Source organism: Triticum aestivum, chromosome 6B (genome assembly GCF_018294505.1).
Source record: "Triticum aestivum cultivar Chinese Spring chromosome 6B, IWGSC CS RefSeq v2.1, whole genome shotgun sequence".
NCBI lineage: Eukaryota > Viridiplantae > Streptophyta > Magnoliopsida > Poales > Poaceae > Triticum > Triticum aestivum.
In genome coordinates, this window is record NC_057810.1 from 388549499 (window position 1) to 388559819 (window position 10321).

General features: G+C 47.1%; 1 long non-coding RNA gene across 1 annotated transcript; it reads left to right on the plus strand.

Moving 5' to 3' along the window:
- Positions 1–3731: 3731 nt before the first annotated feature.
- LOC123134158 (uncharacterized) lies at positions 3732–4465 on the plus strand. Its single transcript, XR_006465545.1, has 2 exons — positions 3732–3966; positions 4064–4465. It is a non-coding gene; the product is annotated as an uncharacterized lncRNA (long non-coding RNA).
- Positions 4466–10321: the final 5856 nt, after the last annotated feature.

A 10321-nucleotide genomic window follows, 5' to 3' on the forward strand; every position in this document is an offset into this window, starting at 1 on the left:
GCTCGGTGAGGATAGTGGCACAAAAATTAGATGCAAAATTTTAGCAAGAGTCAATAATGTTGAAAGAGATTCACAAATTTGCAAGTGAAACAAGTAGACCAATAGCAATGGGTGGCACACGGAAACACACATACTGGTAGATAAATGGGCTCGTGCAACCAAGGAATGAGCACAAAATGTGGAATCCACGGAAAACGCTCGTGTTGCACAACTCAACAGAGACGCTAGCACGATTGCTCTATAGGCGGATACGACACTTGTGCACAACCTATAAGATGCAAAAATATATCAACTTTCTATCCCAAGTGTGCTATGTATATATGGTTCCCGGTGTTTCTCTCAAGATGACCCAAGATGATCTTATATGCAATGTGGTATGATGCTATGGCACTTGCTTACAAGCTCTTTGTTCATTCTTTTTCTTTGCTTAAAAGCTTATTCTTCTTTTTTGTATAGCCACTTTTTCACAATGCACAAACCAAGATAGCAATTGTGTATATGCGGGAACAATCTTGTGACACAAGATATGATATGACGATACCAATATGATATGGTATGTATGCAATGGGAGGTGTAGATCATTATCACTAATGTGCACAAGTAACGTTGGCGACAATACTCAATGGCCAGTCTCGATAGGCAAGTGACGCAAAATGGGCTAGGAGTTATCAATGCAATGGCAAGAAGAATGTACAATGGTGGGATACCATGATACCAAGGTGATATAGAGGTTACCATTCTTGCGTACGGTTAGGGTGTCAAAATGGTGAAGTGGTCGATGTCGAATCCTTGACGAGGTTGAGCGGCGCTGTTGTCGATGTCGAACCGTTCCTAGTTAGCCGAAACACCCTAGGAAACGGAAAACCCGCAAACTCAAAATCTCAAAGGCCAAATGTCCAATGGTGGTAGCAGAAAGCGGAGGTGGTTTGAACTTGGCAATGTGAAAGTGGAATGATGGGTTATGCGATTCGAAGTTGAAGTTGTCGTCCCTAAGTAGGTTAAACACCTTAAGAGACACAACTCAAAAAAACCTCAAACAAAATTGGGTTAAGTTTGGGTGGCGGAAGTGTATCGTGGGCAAGGTTATGCGGAAGTGGTGGTGATCGTTGATGAAGAAGCAACTCGTTCCTAAGTAGCATAAACACCTTAGGAGACTTGAATCACTACTCAAGCAACCACTAATGCTATGGCAAGCAAAAAGGGTTAGGTTGCGGAAGTCGGTGGTGGTATAGCGGATGATGTGGTGGAAGCCCTAGGCAAAGATGCCAAAATTCCAAAACTTTGATGGAGTCAAATAATGTTGGAAGTATTTTTGTGGGATGGAGGATGTTAATAGCTTCGAAATGAGCTAAAGAACGTCAAAATCGGAGTTCCGATGCATTAGTTATGGGCGAAACAGAAATCAGCTAAAGTCTAAAACTACAAGTGTCGGACGTCCGATAAGGGTCAGATGACCGGAGGCTGGAGCGCGGGGCGGACGTCCGAAAATGGCCGGAAATCCGATGTTTTGGTTCTGGATCGGGGGTGTCGGACGTCCGGTAAGGGTCGGTCGTCCGATGGTTCCGAGGGGTCGGACGTCCGAGAAAGCGTCGATCGTCCGGTGGGTCTGGGTCAACGCGAGATGCGAGTTTCGGGACGCGATTTTGAGCGGAAAATGGAGATTTTGGGGTCAAAATTGATGAGATTTCATGGATGAAAAATGGGGAAACTTGGGAGGATGCTAGATCCACTTGAAACCAAGCAAATCCATGGATCAAAATCAACAAAACATCATCAAACCAACAAATCACAAAAAAGGCTACTTTTGGTGGGGATTTTCGAAATTGGGGAAGAACACAACAAAATTAGCTAGAAAAAGAGGGGTAGGGGCTCCAAATTCGTGATCAACCTTTCTCTGATCCAAGATGATGTAGGGTAGAACCCTAGATGTCCGATCTTTCACAATTGGAGGGGATCCTACAAAGAATACGAGGAACGCGAGGGGGAAACACGAGGAGAGAAATCACTCAAACCAACAAGATTCGATTACACATGTGCTAGATCCTCGAAACACAACGAGATACATGATCCAAATCCAACAAAGGACGAGTAAAGTAGCAAGTTCATCTTCGTGAGGAGGTCTTGAGGGGTCTTCCCATGAAGGGGTCTTCGATCCAAGGTGGATCTTCTCCGAAAAGGGAGCGGTCTCTCTCTCTCGGTGGAGTAGATCCAGATGGATGAGCAAACCTCTATCTCACAAATGAGTTAAACCATTGCTAATCTTAACTAGGAGGAGGGGGTGTCCTATTTATAGTCATAGTGCAATTGGGGGGCAAAGTGAAGGGGTACATGGGCCTCGGCCCGATACTCTGCACACAGACAGGCGTCGGACGTCCAACAATTACCGGACATCCGTGGCTCGCGAGGGACTGGACGTCCGAGAAGCATCGGAAGTCCGATGTTGCGGCTCAGGTGTGGATTTGTCGGTCGTCCGGGCACTGGAGGATGTCGCACGTCCGGTCGGCGTCGGTCGTCCGACCGCTGTAGGTCTTGTTGGTTGGGACTTGGGCTGGCTGGTGAAGACTCTAGGGGTCGGACGTCCGATAGGCGTCGGTTGTCAGGAGGTCGTCGTCCGTCCGAGAACTGTAGCTTCCTCGCATCTCTTCCTTTTGTTCCTCGCGCTTGGGATCCTCATCGTCTTGTTCAAGCTCGTAGTTGTTCCATGGCCTTCCTCTTGGTTTCTGGTCATGCATAGCACATATGTTTGAGGCAGTAGCCATGTATCACATGTGGAAAGTGACGATTCTAAGAGGAGCGAGTTCACCTTGTGTCCAATGGCATATGTTGAAGGTCTTGTCATATGTCCTCTTGGAGCTTGGAGAGTAGTTGGAGTGTACATGGGGATGAACGTGGGATGCTCCGCAACAAACCGCCTGCAATGCACACAGACAACTCTCCTATTCAAAGAACTGTGACCAGCTAATGTTTGCGACAAGGCGCTCCTCGTGGGTTGCCGCACGTCCATCCAACATGCGAGCGAGCTCGTCGCGAGGTTCCTCACACAGCCTAATGTACATCAGTAGAAAGAAAATTCCCTTGCCGGTGATCATGTCCTGGGGAAGCTGAGGCAACACGTCGGCAGCAGCATCCCCCTCATGTTTGATTGTCCCCTCAATGACGCTCTCCATGCTGGAAGCCAGTGATGGCATTGTGACAGTGTAGTGGCACGCTAAGAGAAGTGTTGACCCCGTATGGCCTCTCCCCTTGTGTTGTTATAGGTAGAAGGAAGCGCGTGGCCGGTTGCGGGATGTGTGGAAGAGTAGAGATTTTGGTGTATAGTATATCAGTGCAAAAAACATAGAGCTTCCAGGTATGCCTTTTTTGTATACACGCCAACTCGAAGGGCGTAATTCCATCGGAGGGGCCCCACTCGCAGTTAAAGCGGCCAGTGCCCACCTGCCATGCTCTCCCTGCGGGTAAACTCTTGGTTTCGCCCGAAACTTAACAACTAAGCACACGCACGGTATGTCAGACAGTGTTGACGCGCCCGATGCATCGGTGTTTCTAGTACACATACTGACACGCCTACTCACCTTCCTGGCGCATCCTCATTCAGTCACATCAGTACTGCAAGGCCAACTTATACACATCTAGCAGCTGGGCGTTACCACTATTTCTAACGTCAAGGGAGCTAGTGTATCACATATATATATTATATTTAGCCGGCCCATCGCTGTAAGACCTCAGTACACACCCGTTTCCTCCCGAAATATCTAGATCCCCAAATCTTGGACACCTAGGCTTCCTGTGCTTTATTCTCTTGTGATGTCCACTGCTAGTTCTTCTGCATCCGACCGCCATTGCCTAACTCCAGCTTACCCACTTCCCCTTGTGCTCTTCCCCAGGTGTCATCAGTAGGTTCTGGTGCTCGTCTCAAAGAAGCATCCTCATGACGGTTGGGTGTTCTACAAGTGCCACATGAACAGAGTAAGCTCTTCTTCTTGATCCCTTTCAGGTTTTGGTTACGCATCCTGGCACGACATTACTAATTTTCTTCATGGTTGCTTATTTTCCCCAATTACAGACTGGTTGTAAATTCTAGCATTGGGGCTACAGTGCGTGGAGTATCTGATTCAGCATCGGTACCTTGTAGGTGAAGCTGCTGCTGATGCACTACTGTACATTAGAGCTAAAAGGGAAGGGTTGGAGCGAGGGAAAGTGGCAAAAGCAACCATTGCTACAACCAGCATCTGCAGCAATGGCGCTGATGATGTCGGGCCATTGAGGATGACGAATGCTTTGTTACTGATAGCAAGAGAGATGTTATTCCTCATGAAGTTAGGCCTTGCTCAGGGTTTGGTGCTCAGGGTTTGGTGCTATGCTTTATGATGCTTTTTGTAATGTTGATGAAATAATATCATCAGTTGCATTTGTACTCCTCGGTGTATCATTGTTTGCCAGCGATTAATCTACGGTGGCATTTCTATCAGTGTTGTATCAGACGTTCGAAAGCTCCTTACGTATTGCTAATCTCGTTCTTGAAGTGAGCCTAAATAAAAAAACGCTGATGCGGAGCATCCTATGGTCATCCCCATGGACCTACCATCATCTCACCAAATGCCAAGAGGACAGATGACACAAGCTAGAGCTAGAGCTCTCAAAACCGAGGTGACATCTCTCCTTATTGATATTCCATATGACCCACTCGAGACATGACTACTACCTAAGTCCGGAACGTTATGCATGATGAGGTATCAAGAGAACCCTCTCTGAGATGTACATGAAGATGGACAAGTCCCCAAGTACAAGGATGAAGAGGAACGACGGAAAGGACCGAAGACAGCTCCCAAGACCCGGACATCCGGCCCCAGCCGCCCCTGGAACGTGCAGCCTGGCCAAAGGCCAACAGCCTCAAGCTACAGGGCCCGGACATCCGGCCCAAGACCCTGGACATCTGGCCCCCGGAGGTGTCACCAGCAGCAGCCCAGCCGACAAGCTACAGGGCCCGGAGATCCGGCCCGACGCGTGCCCCGGACATCCGGCCCCAGCCCGGAAATCCGACACTCTTCACAGAACGCAACCAAGGCCACCCCGGACATCCGGCACCCTCAGCCCGGACATTCGGCCCGACATGAAGGCCCAGACATCCGGCCCCTGTCTGCGCATAGTGTAACAAGCCTCCGGCCCATGTATCACTGCAATTCGCCCCAACTTCGTCCTAGACTATAAATAGACCACCTCCTCCTCTTGTTAGGGTTAGCATTGTCTTAGCTCATTTTGGAGATTAGAGCATTGCTCATCCACTTGTACCCCTACTCCATTGGAGACCAAGGCCTCCTAGGAGAAGATCCCCCAAGTGGATTCAAGACCCCGTCAAGGGAAGATCCCCTCATGAATTCAAGACCCCATCTCCTCATGTATTGGGAAGACCTACCGACTGCTTGTATCGTCCCTTGTTGTGTTTGGATCCTGTGTCTTGTTGTACTCGGATCTAGCACGTGTAATCGAATCTCGTTGATTTGAGTGGTTTCCTCTCATTTCCCTCGTGTTTTCCCCTCGTGTATTCTTCGTGTTCTTCGCGGGATCCGCTCCAATCATGAAAGATCGGCCTCTAGGGTTCCACCCTACATCAAACGCCCTACAAATTAAGATATCTAGCTCTTACAAATCATGTTGACAGGAGTCTTGAAATACTCCACGAGGGGATATTGATATTCAGTACCATATGGAATTTAGTGCCATATGTCTCTAAACATAACATAGTTCGACGTCATATATTTCATGGCAGAGGGGGCAACCCCCATGCCTATCATGTTCACTTTAAATTTAACAGGCTCTACGCGATCCCTACTCGCAACTCATCAGCAGTACGCCTCTCTTTATGAAACTCTGCATAGTCCTCCATTAGCTTGGTAATGAGTTCATTATTCTTCTCCAGCATCTGACGGAGACTTCCTATCTGCTTGTTATGTCCCACAAGAAAAATGCTCGCAGTTCTGCCAGTTCATTCTCCAGCTTCTTATTGTGTGCCAACACTGCATTGAAAAGATTCTCCATGGGATCCACCCTAGAATAAAGCACGCCCTTCAAAATAGAAGTTAAACCATTACAGGATTAAGGCTTGTTTGTCAACTTGAGCTTGTCTATTAACTTGATGAATGCACTGACGATAAGGACAAGGCTTCGTAGATCCAAACGGAATACGGGTCGTCCAGAAATACGAATACAAGTTACAAGCACGCACCTTGAAGCTTGATTCGTTAGAGATTTCCCCGTGCATACACGGCGGTATGTCGAGCTTGCGACTCCGCTCGCTTGTTGGGTTGGTGTTGGTGGGGGTGGTTTGGGGTCCAGGTTTGTGTGAGGGTGGTGTAGGAGAGGCTGAGAGAAATAATCGATAAGCATCAAACCTGGCGTCGCATTAGATATTACCAACGCATACACGCTAGGTGCATTATCAGTGCAACCAAGCCGAATGGCCGGATAAACGCAAGCATGAATGTATACACACCAGGTGCATTGTCGTTTCAACCAAGCCGGAATGCCTGATAAACGCAGACATGAATGTGTACACACCAGGTGCTTCATTGCAACTAAGTCGAACGGCCTGATAAATGTGGGCATGAATGTATAGACGACAGGTGCATTGTCATTGCAACCAAGCTAGACGGCCTACATGACTGATCCCGGTGGGCAAAATATGGCGATGTTATGCAAAATAAGTCGATCAAATTTGAGAACCATGAAAGCATTAGTACATTGCATGACGCCACAAATTCATTGACAGTGATACAAGAGCTGGTCCAGGTAGAAGACCAACAAAATATGTAATGAAGAGGTGGCATATAGTGCTAACCAAGCATCATTGCACAAACTAGTAACTTAACCATCACCAGAGAGTACGAAAGGTGATGACCCGGTTAGTACAGCTTCGTGTTTCATTGATTTCATGTAAGCATTGTCGAACCCCATGCTTCTCTCATCTCGTGAACATCATTCATAGTCGCTTTGATATCCTCCTCCATGGAGTCCATCTTAGCCTCGATTCCACGGCGATCATTCCTTAGCCTCTGATTCTCCTCACTGAGCATCATTACCACCTGATGAGTCAACTTCATGGACTGGCCCATCTCTTCTATTGCATGCATGTGTTTAGCAATGTCCTGCAAGTACAGACCACGCAGCTCCACCAAGTCATCGGTGAGCTGTTTATTCTCTGCCAAGGCCAGTTTCACTTGGCTGTCAAGGTAATTCAACCAAAAATTTATGGTTTCCTACCAAGAAGACAACATAAGCAGGTTGTTATTGATAGAATACAACTACCATTGAACCACGACAATACACGGGTTATAAGGAATACTCACCATGTTGCTAGCATATCAGACAGAGGAAACAGATCCTGGTCTTAGGTCATGGGTCCAACGTTGGAGACTTGGTCATGGGCCATTACCTAGCAAGCATGATATCAACCCCAAGTGGTGGTTACTCTTAGATCTTAGATAATGGATAGAACGTAATGTACTTACCACCCCACCCACACCCCCGGCATTAAGATGCAAGGCACATACCATGATAGTTGTCTCGCCGGAGATCTCCCCCTCCACTAACGGTGCAATGAACTTGTAGCCTAATCATGTGCCCGGCTTCGTTGTGAGCAGGTAGAAGTTGTGGTTGACACAATTCAAACTTGCTCGAGCATGGGCATACCAGGAACTCAACAATCGTCTATAAATGAAACATCGTTACCAAAATCACCAAACGGTGATGGACCAAGCGTACTGGCAAGACACTCGTCCGCAAAGGAAAGATCAGAAAGAGCGTTACCATCGTCCTCAAATAAGATGTTGTTTGGTACGAAGGGGGGACCGGATCCGCAATTTAGCTACCACATGAGAATTGATTCACGTACGTATGCTACGCAAGAACATGACTAACTATTGTCAGTGTTCAATACAGCAGGAGTGGAGCCAGATCTAAGATAACTTTCTCGTTAACTAAACTAAACACGGTACAAATTGAAAAATAAACAGGGTTCTACTGACAAGCCTACATGTGACCTTAGGAATGACCCAACTAATTCCACCGTTCAGCGGGCAAAATTGAAAAGGTTTGGCGATTACGCTCACTTACTTCCTCCCACGGTTGATTCTCACGGGAAACCGTAGCCTCTGTACACATTTCATGCCGCCTGGACTATTTACGATGCTGACGACAGGTCGGTGCCAGCTTAGGGTGGGCGAACAGCTGTACCGCCGACCAGCTGGCGAGGCCTAAGATGCCATGGGTGGGGTACATGAGTTCAAACTTGTTGACAACATCATATAGCATCGCCGAGCCATGGGCATGGAAGGAGAGTGGCTACTCCACAGTGACAACATCTATAATTGGAGCAGGCTCTACAAATCCCTCAGGTATGTTGTAACAATGCAAGTCAACCATCTGAAATGCCTTGTATTCTTTGATCATCTTCCGAACTGTGGAATCATTGGTTAGTTCTGCCATGGTCATCCTGCCACCTATGTTCCACCTTAACCACCCACTTAGCCCATCCTCGTCCTGCACCTTGACTTTAACATCCTCCGGTAACTTCAACTGAACCTATTCATGCCACTAAACTTCCACATGATCCTGTCACTTGGCATCACCCTGCTTCGATAGTAGATAAAATAATTTTGGCCTAACTTGTGCTGCACCAATTGTTCCTTCAGATTTTTAACAGTGATTGAGTCTTCCAGCCATGGCTCAGGTGCTGGTTGACAGAAAGATGCTTTATGCACAATGAACCTAACCATCCATGGCTTATCAATCTGCAGTAGACAATATAAACAGTTCATGGACCCACTAACTCGCAGAAGAGGTTCATGATTCATCTCAGCACACAAAAAAACTTGCCCTCGAGGCAGATAGGCAGATCGAAAAAGGGCCCAAACAGATATTCTAAAACACTAGGGCCACGGACTTTGTACCTACTCACAGAGTCCATCGTTCTTCTCATCACACAATAAACACTTGCCCTAGAGGCAGATCGGAGGGGGGACGTCACCAGTGTTACTTGTAACACAAGGAGTTGATGGCGTCAGAGAAGACAAATACCTGCTTGCAGCTCCTATGGCCAGAGGGTTTGGCGACGTCCTTCATAATAAGGAATGGTGACATCTTTCCTTGTTGGTACGCGAAGAAGCTCAGGTGGGCAAACTGGGAAGGGAAGAAGCTCAGGCAGGAAGAAATGAGGGATTTCGCGGGCGAATGGGGATGGGTGGACGCAAGGGCAAACATATTTAAAGAGACCAAACGCGCCTATGAAGCATCACACAATTTATTAGATGATTTGCCATGTGTCAATATATTAGACTATCTGGCAAATAAGATGCGTCAGTCTGTCCAGCTGGTCAACGGGACAATGAAGGTATCTAGATAAAGTCAGGCACTCCGGTATTGTAAGTATAAACGCCTAGGGAAAAGACATGTCACTAATATAAGACGCCTAATCGTATGACGTGATAGTAAACACGCCGTTTCATTGGGCGCGTCATGTCGGCGTCACGCTAGCGGCATGATCGACGATCGTGGACCGTGAGTGGTCAAAGGTGCCTTTGGTCGGTGTTGCGACGTACAAGTGACACGCCTATCAGCTAGGCCGGGGGGGGGGGGGGGGGGTCAGGCAACGGAATAAGTGTTTTGGGGGTTCAGTGGGTGACACAAAACCCTCCAGGGATCATTTAGTAAAAATAATACGTTGTAATGTGCTCGAGGCATCAATGGTGGAGCTAGCTCCCGGCGACCTGGGGCAGCTGTCGGGCTGCTCCAGCCATTCTTTACTAAACAATACAAAGAAATCATAAGAAACCATGATTAGCATTACTAATTACTTGGGCAAATGCGGGACAACAACGCTGTGTAAAGACTTTGCCCCGGCTCCTTTAGCTCGCTGGCTCCACCACTGCGAGGCATTGTCTTAGTTTTTATAGAAAAAGTCTCTAAGCACCACCACTCCAGACTCGAACGAGGGTGGGCTAGCTCGCTCCATGCGAGCCCAACTAGCACGGTGACATCATATGTTCACATGATATTTTTCCTAATACTCCTTATGTTCCTAAATATAAATTTTTTAAAATATTTCAATATAAACTACGTACTGATGTATATAAACGTATTTAGTGTGGATTCACTCATTTTCCTTCGTATGTAATTTTTATTGGAATCTCTTAAAAGACTTATATTTAGTAATGGAGGGAGTATGTATTAGTGCTTTTTTTAATATGGATTAGGGAGACAAGAGTGAGTGGGGCGTTTCTGCTCCAGGCTCAGCCACACCCGTGTTGACAAAAAAAAATCAAAACAA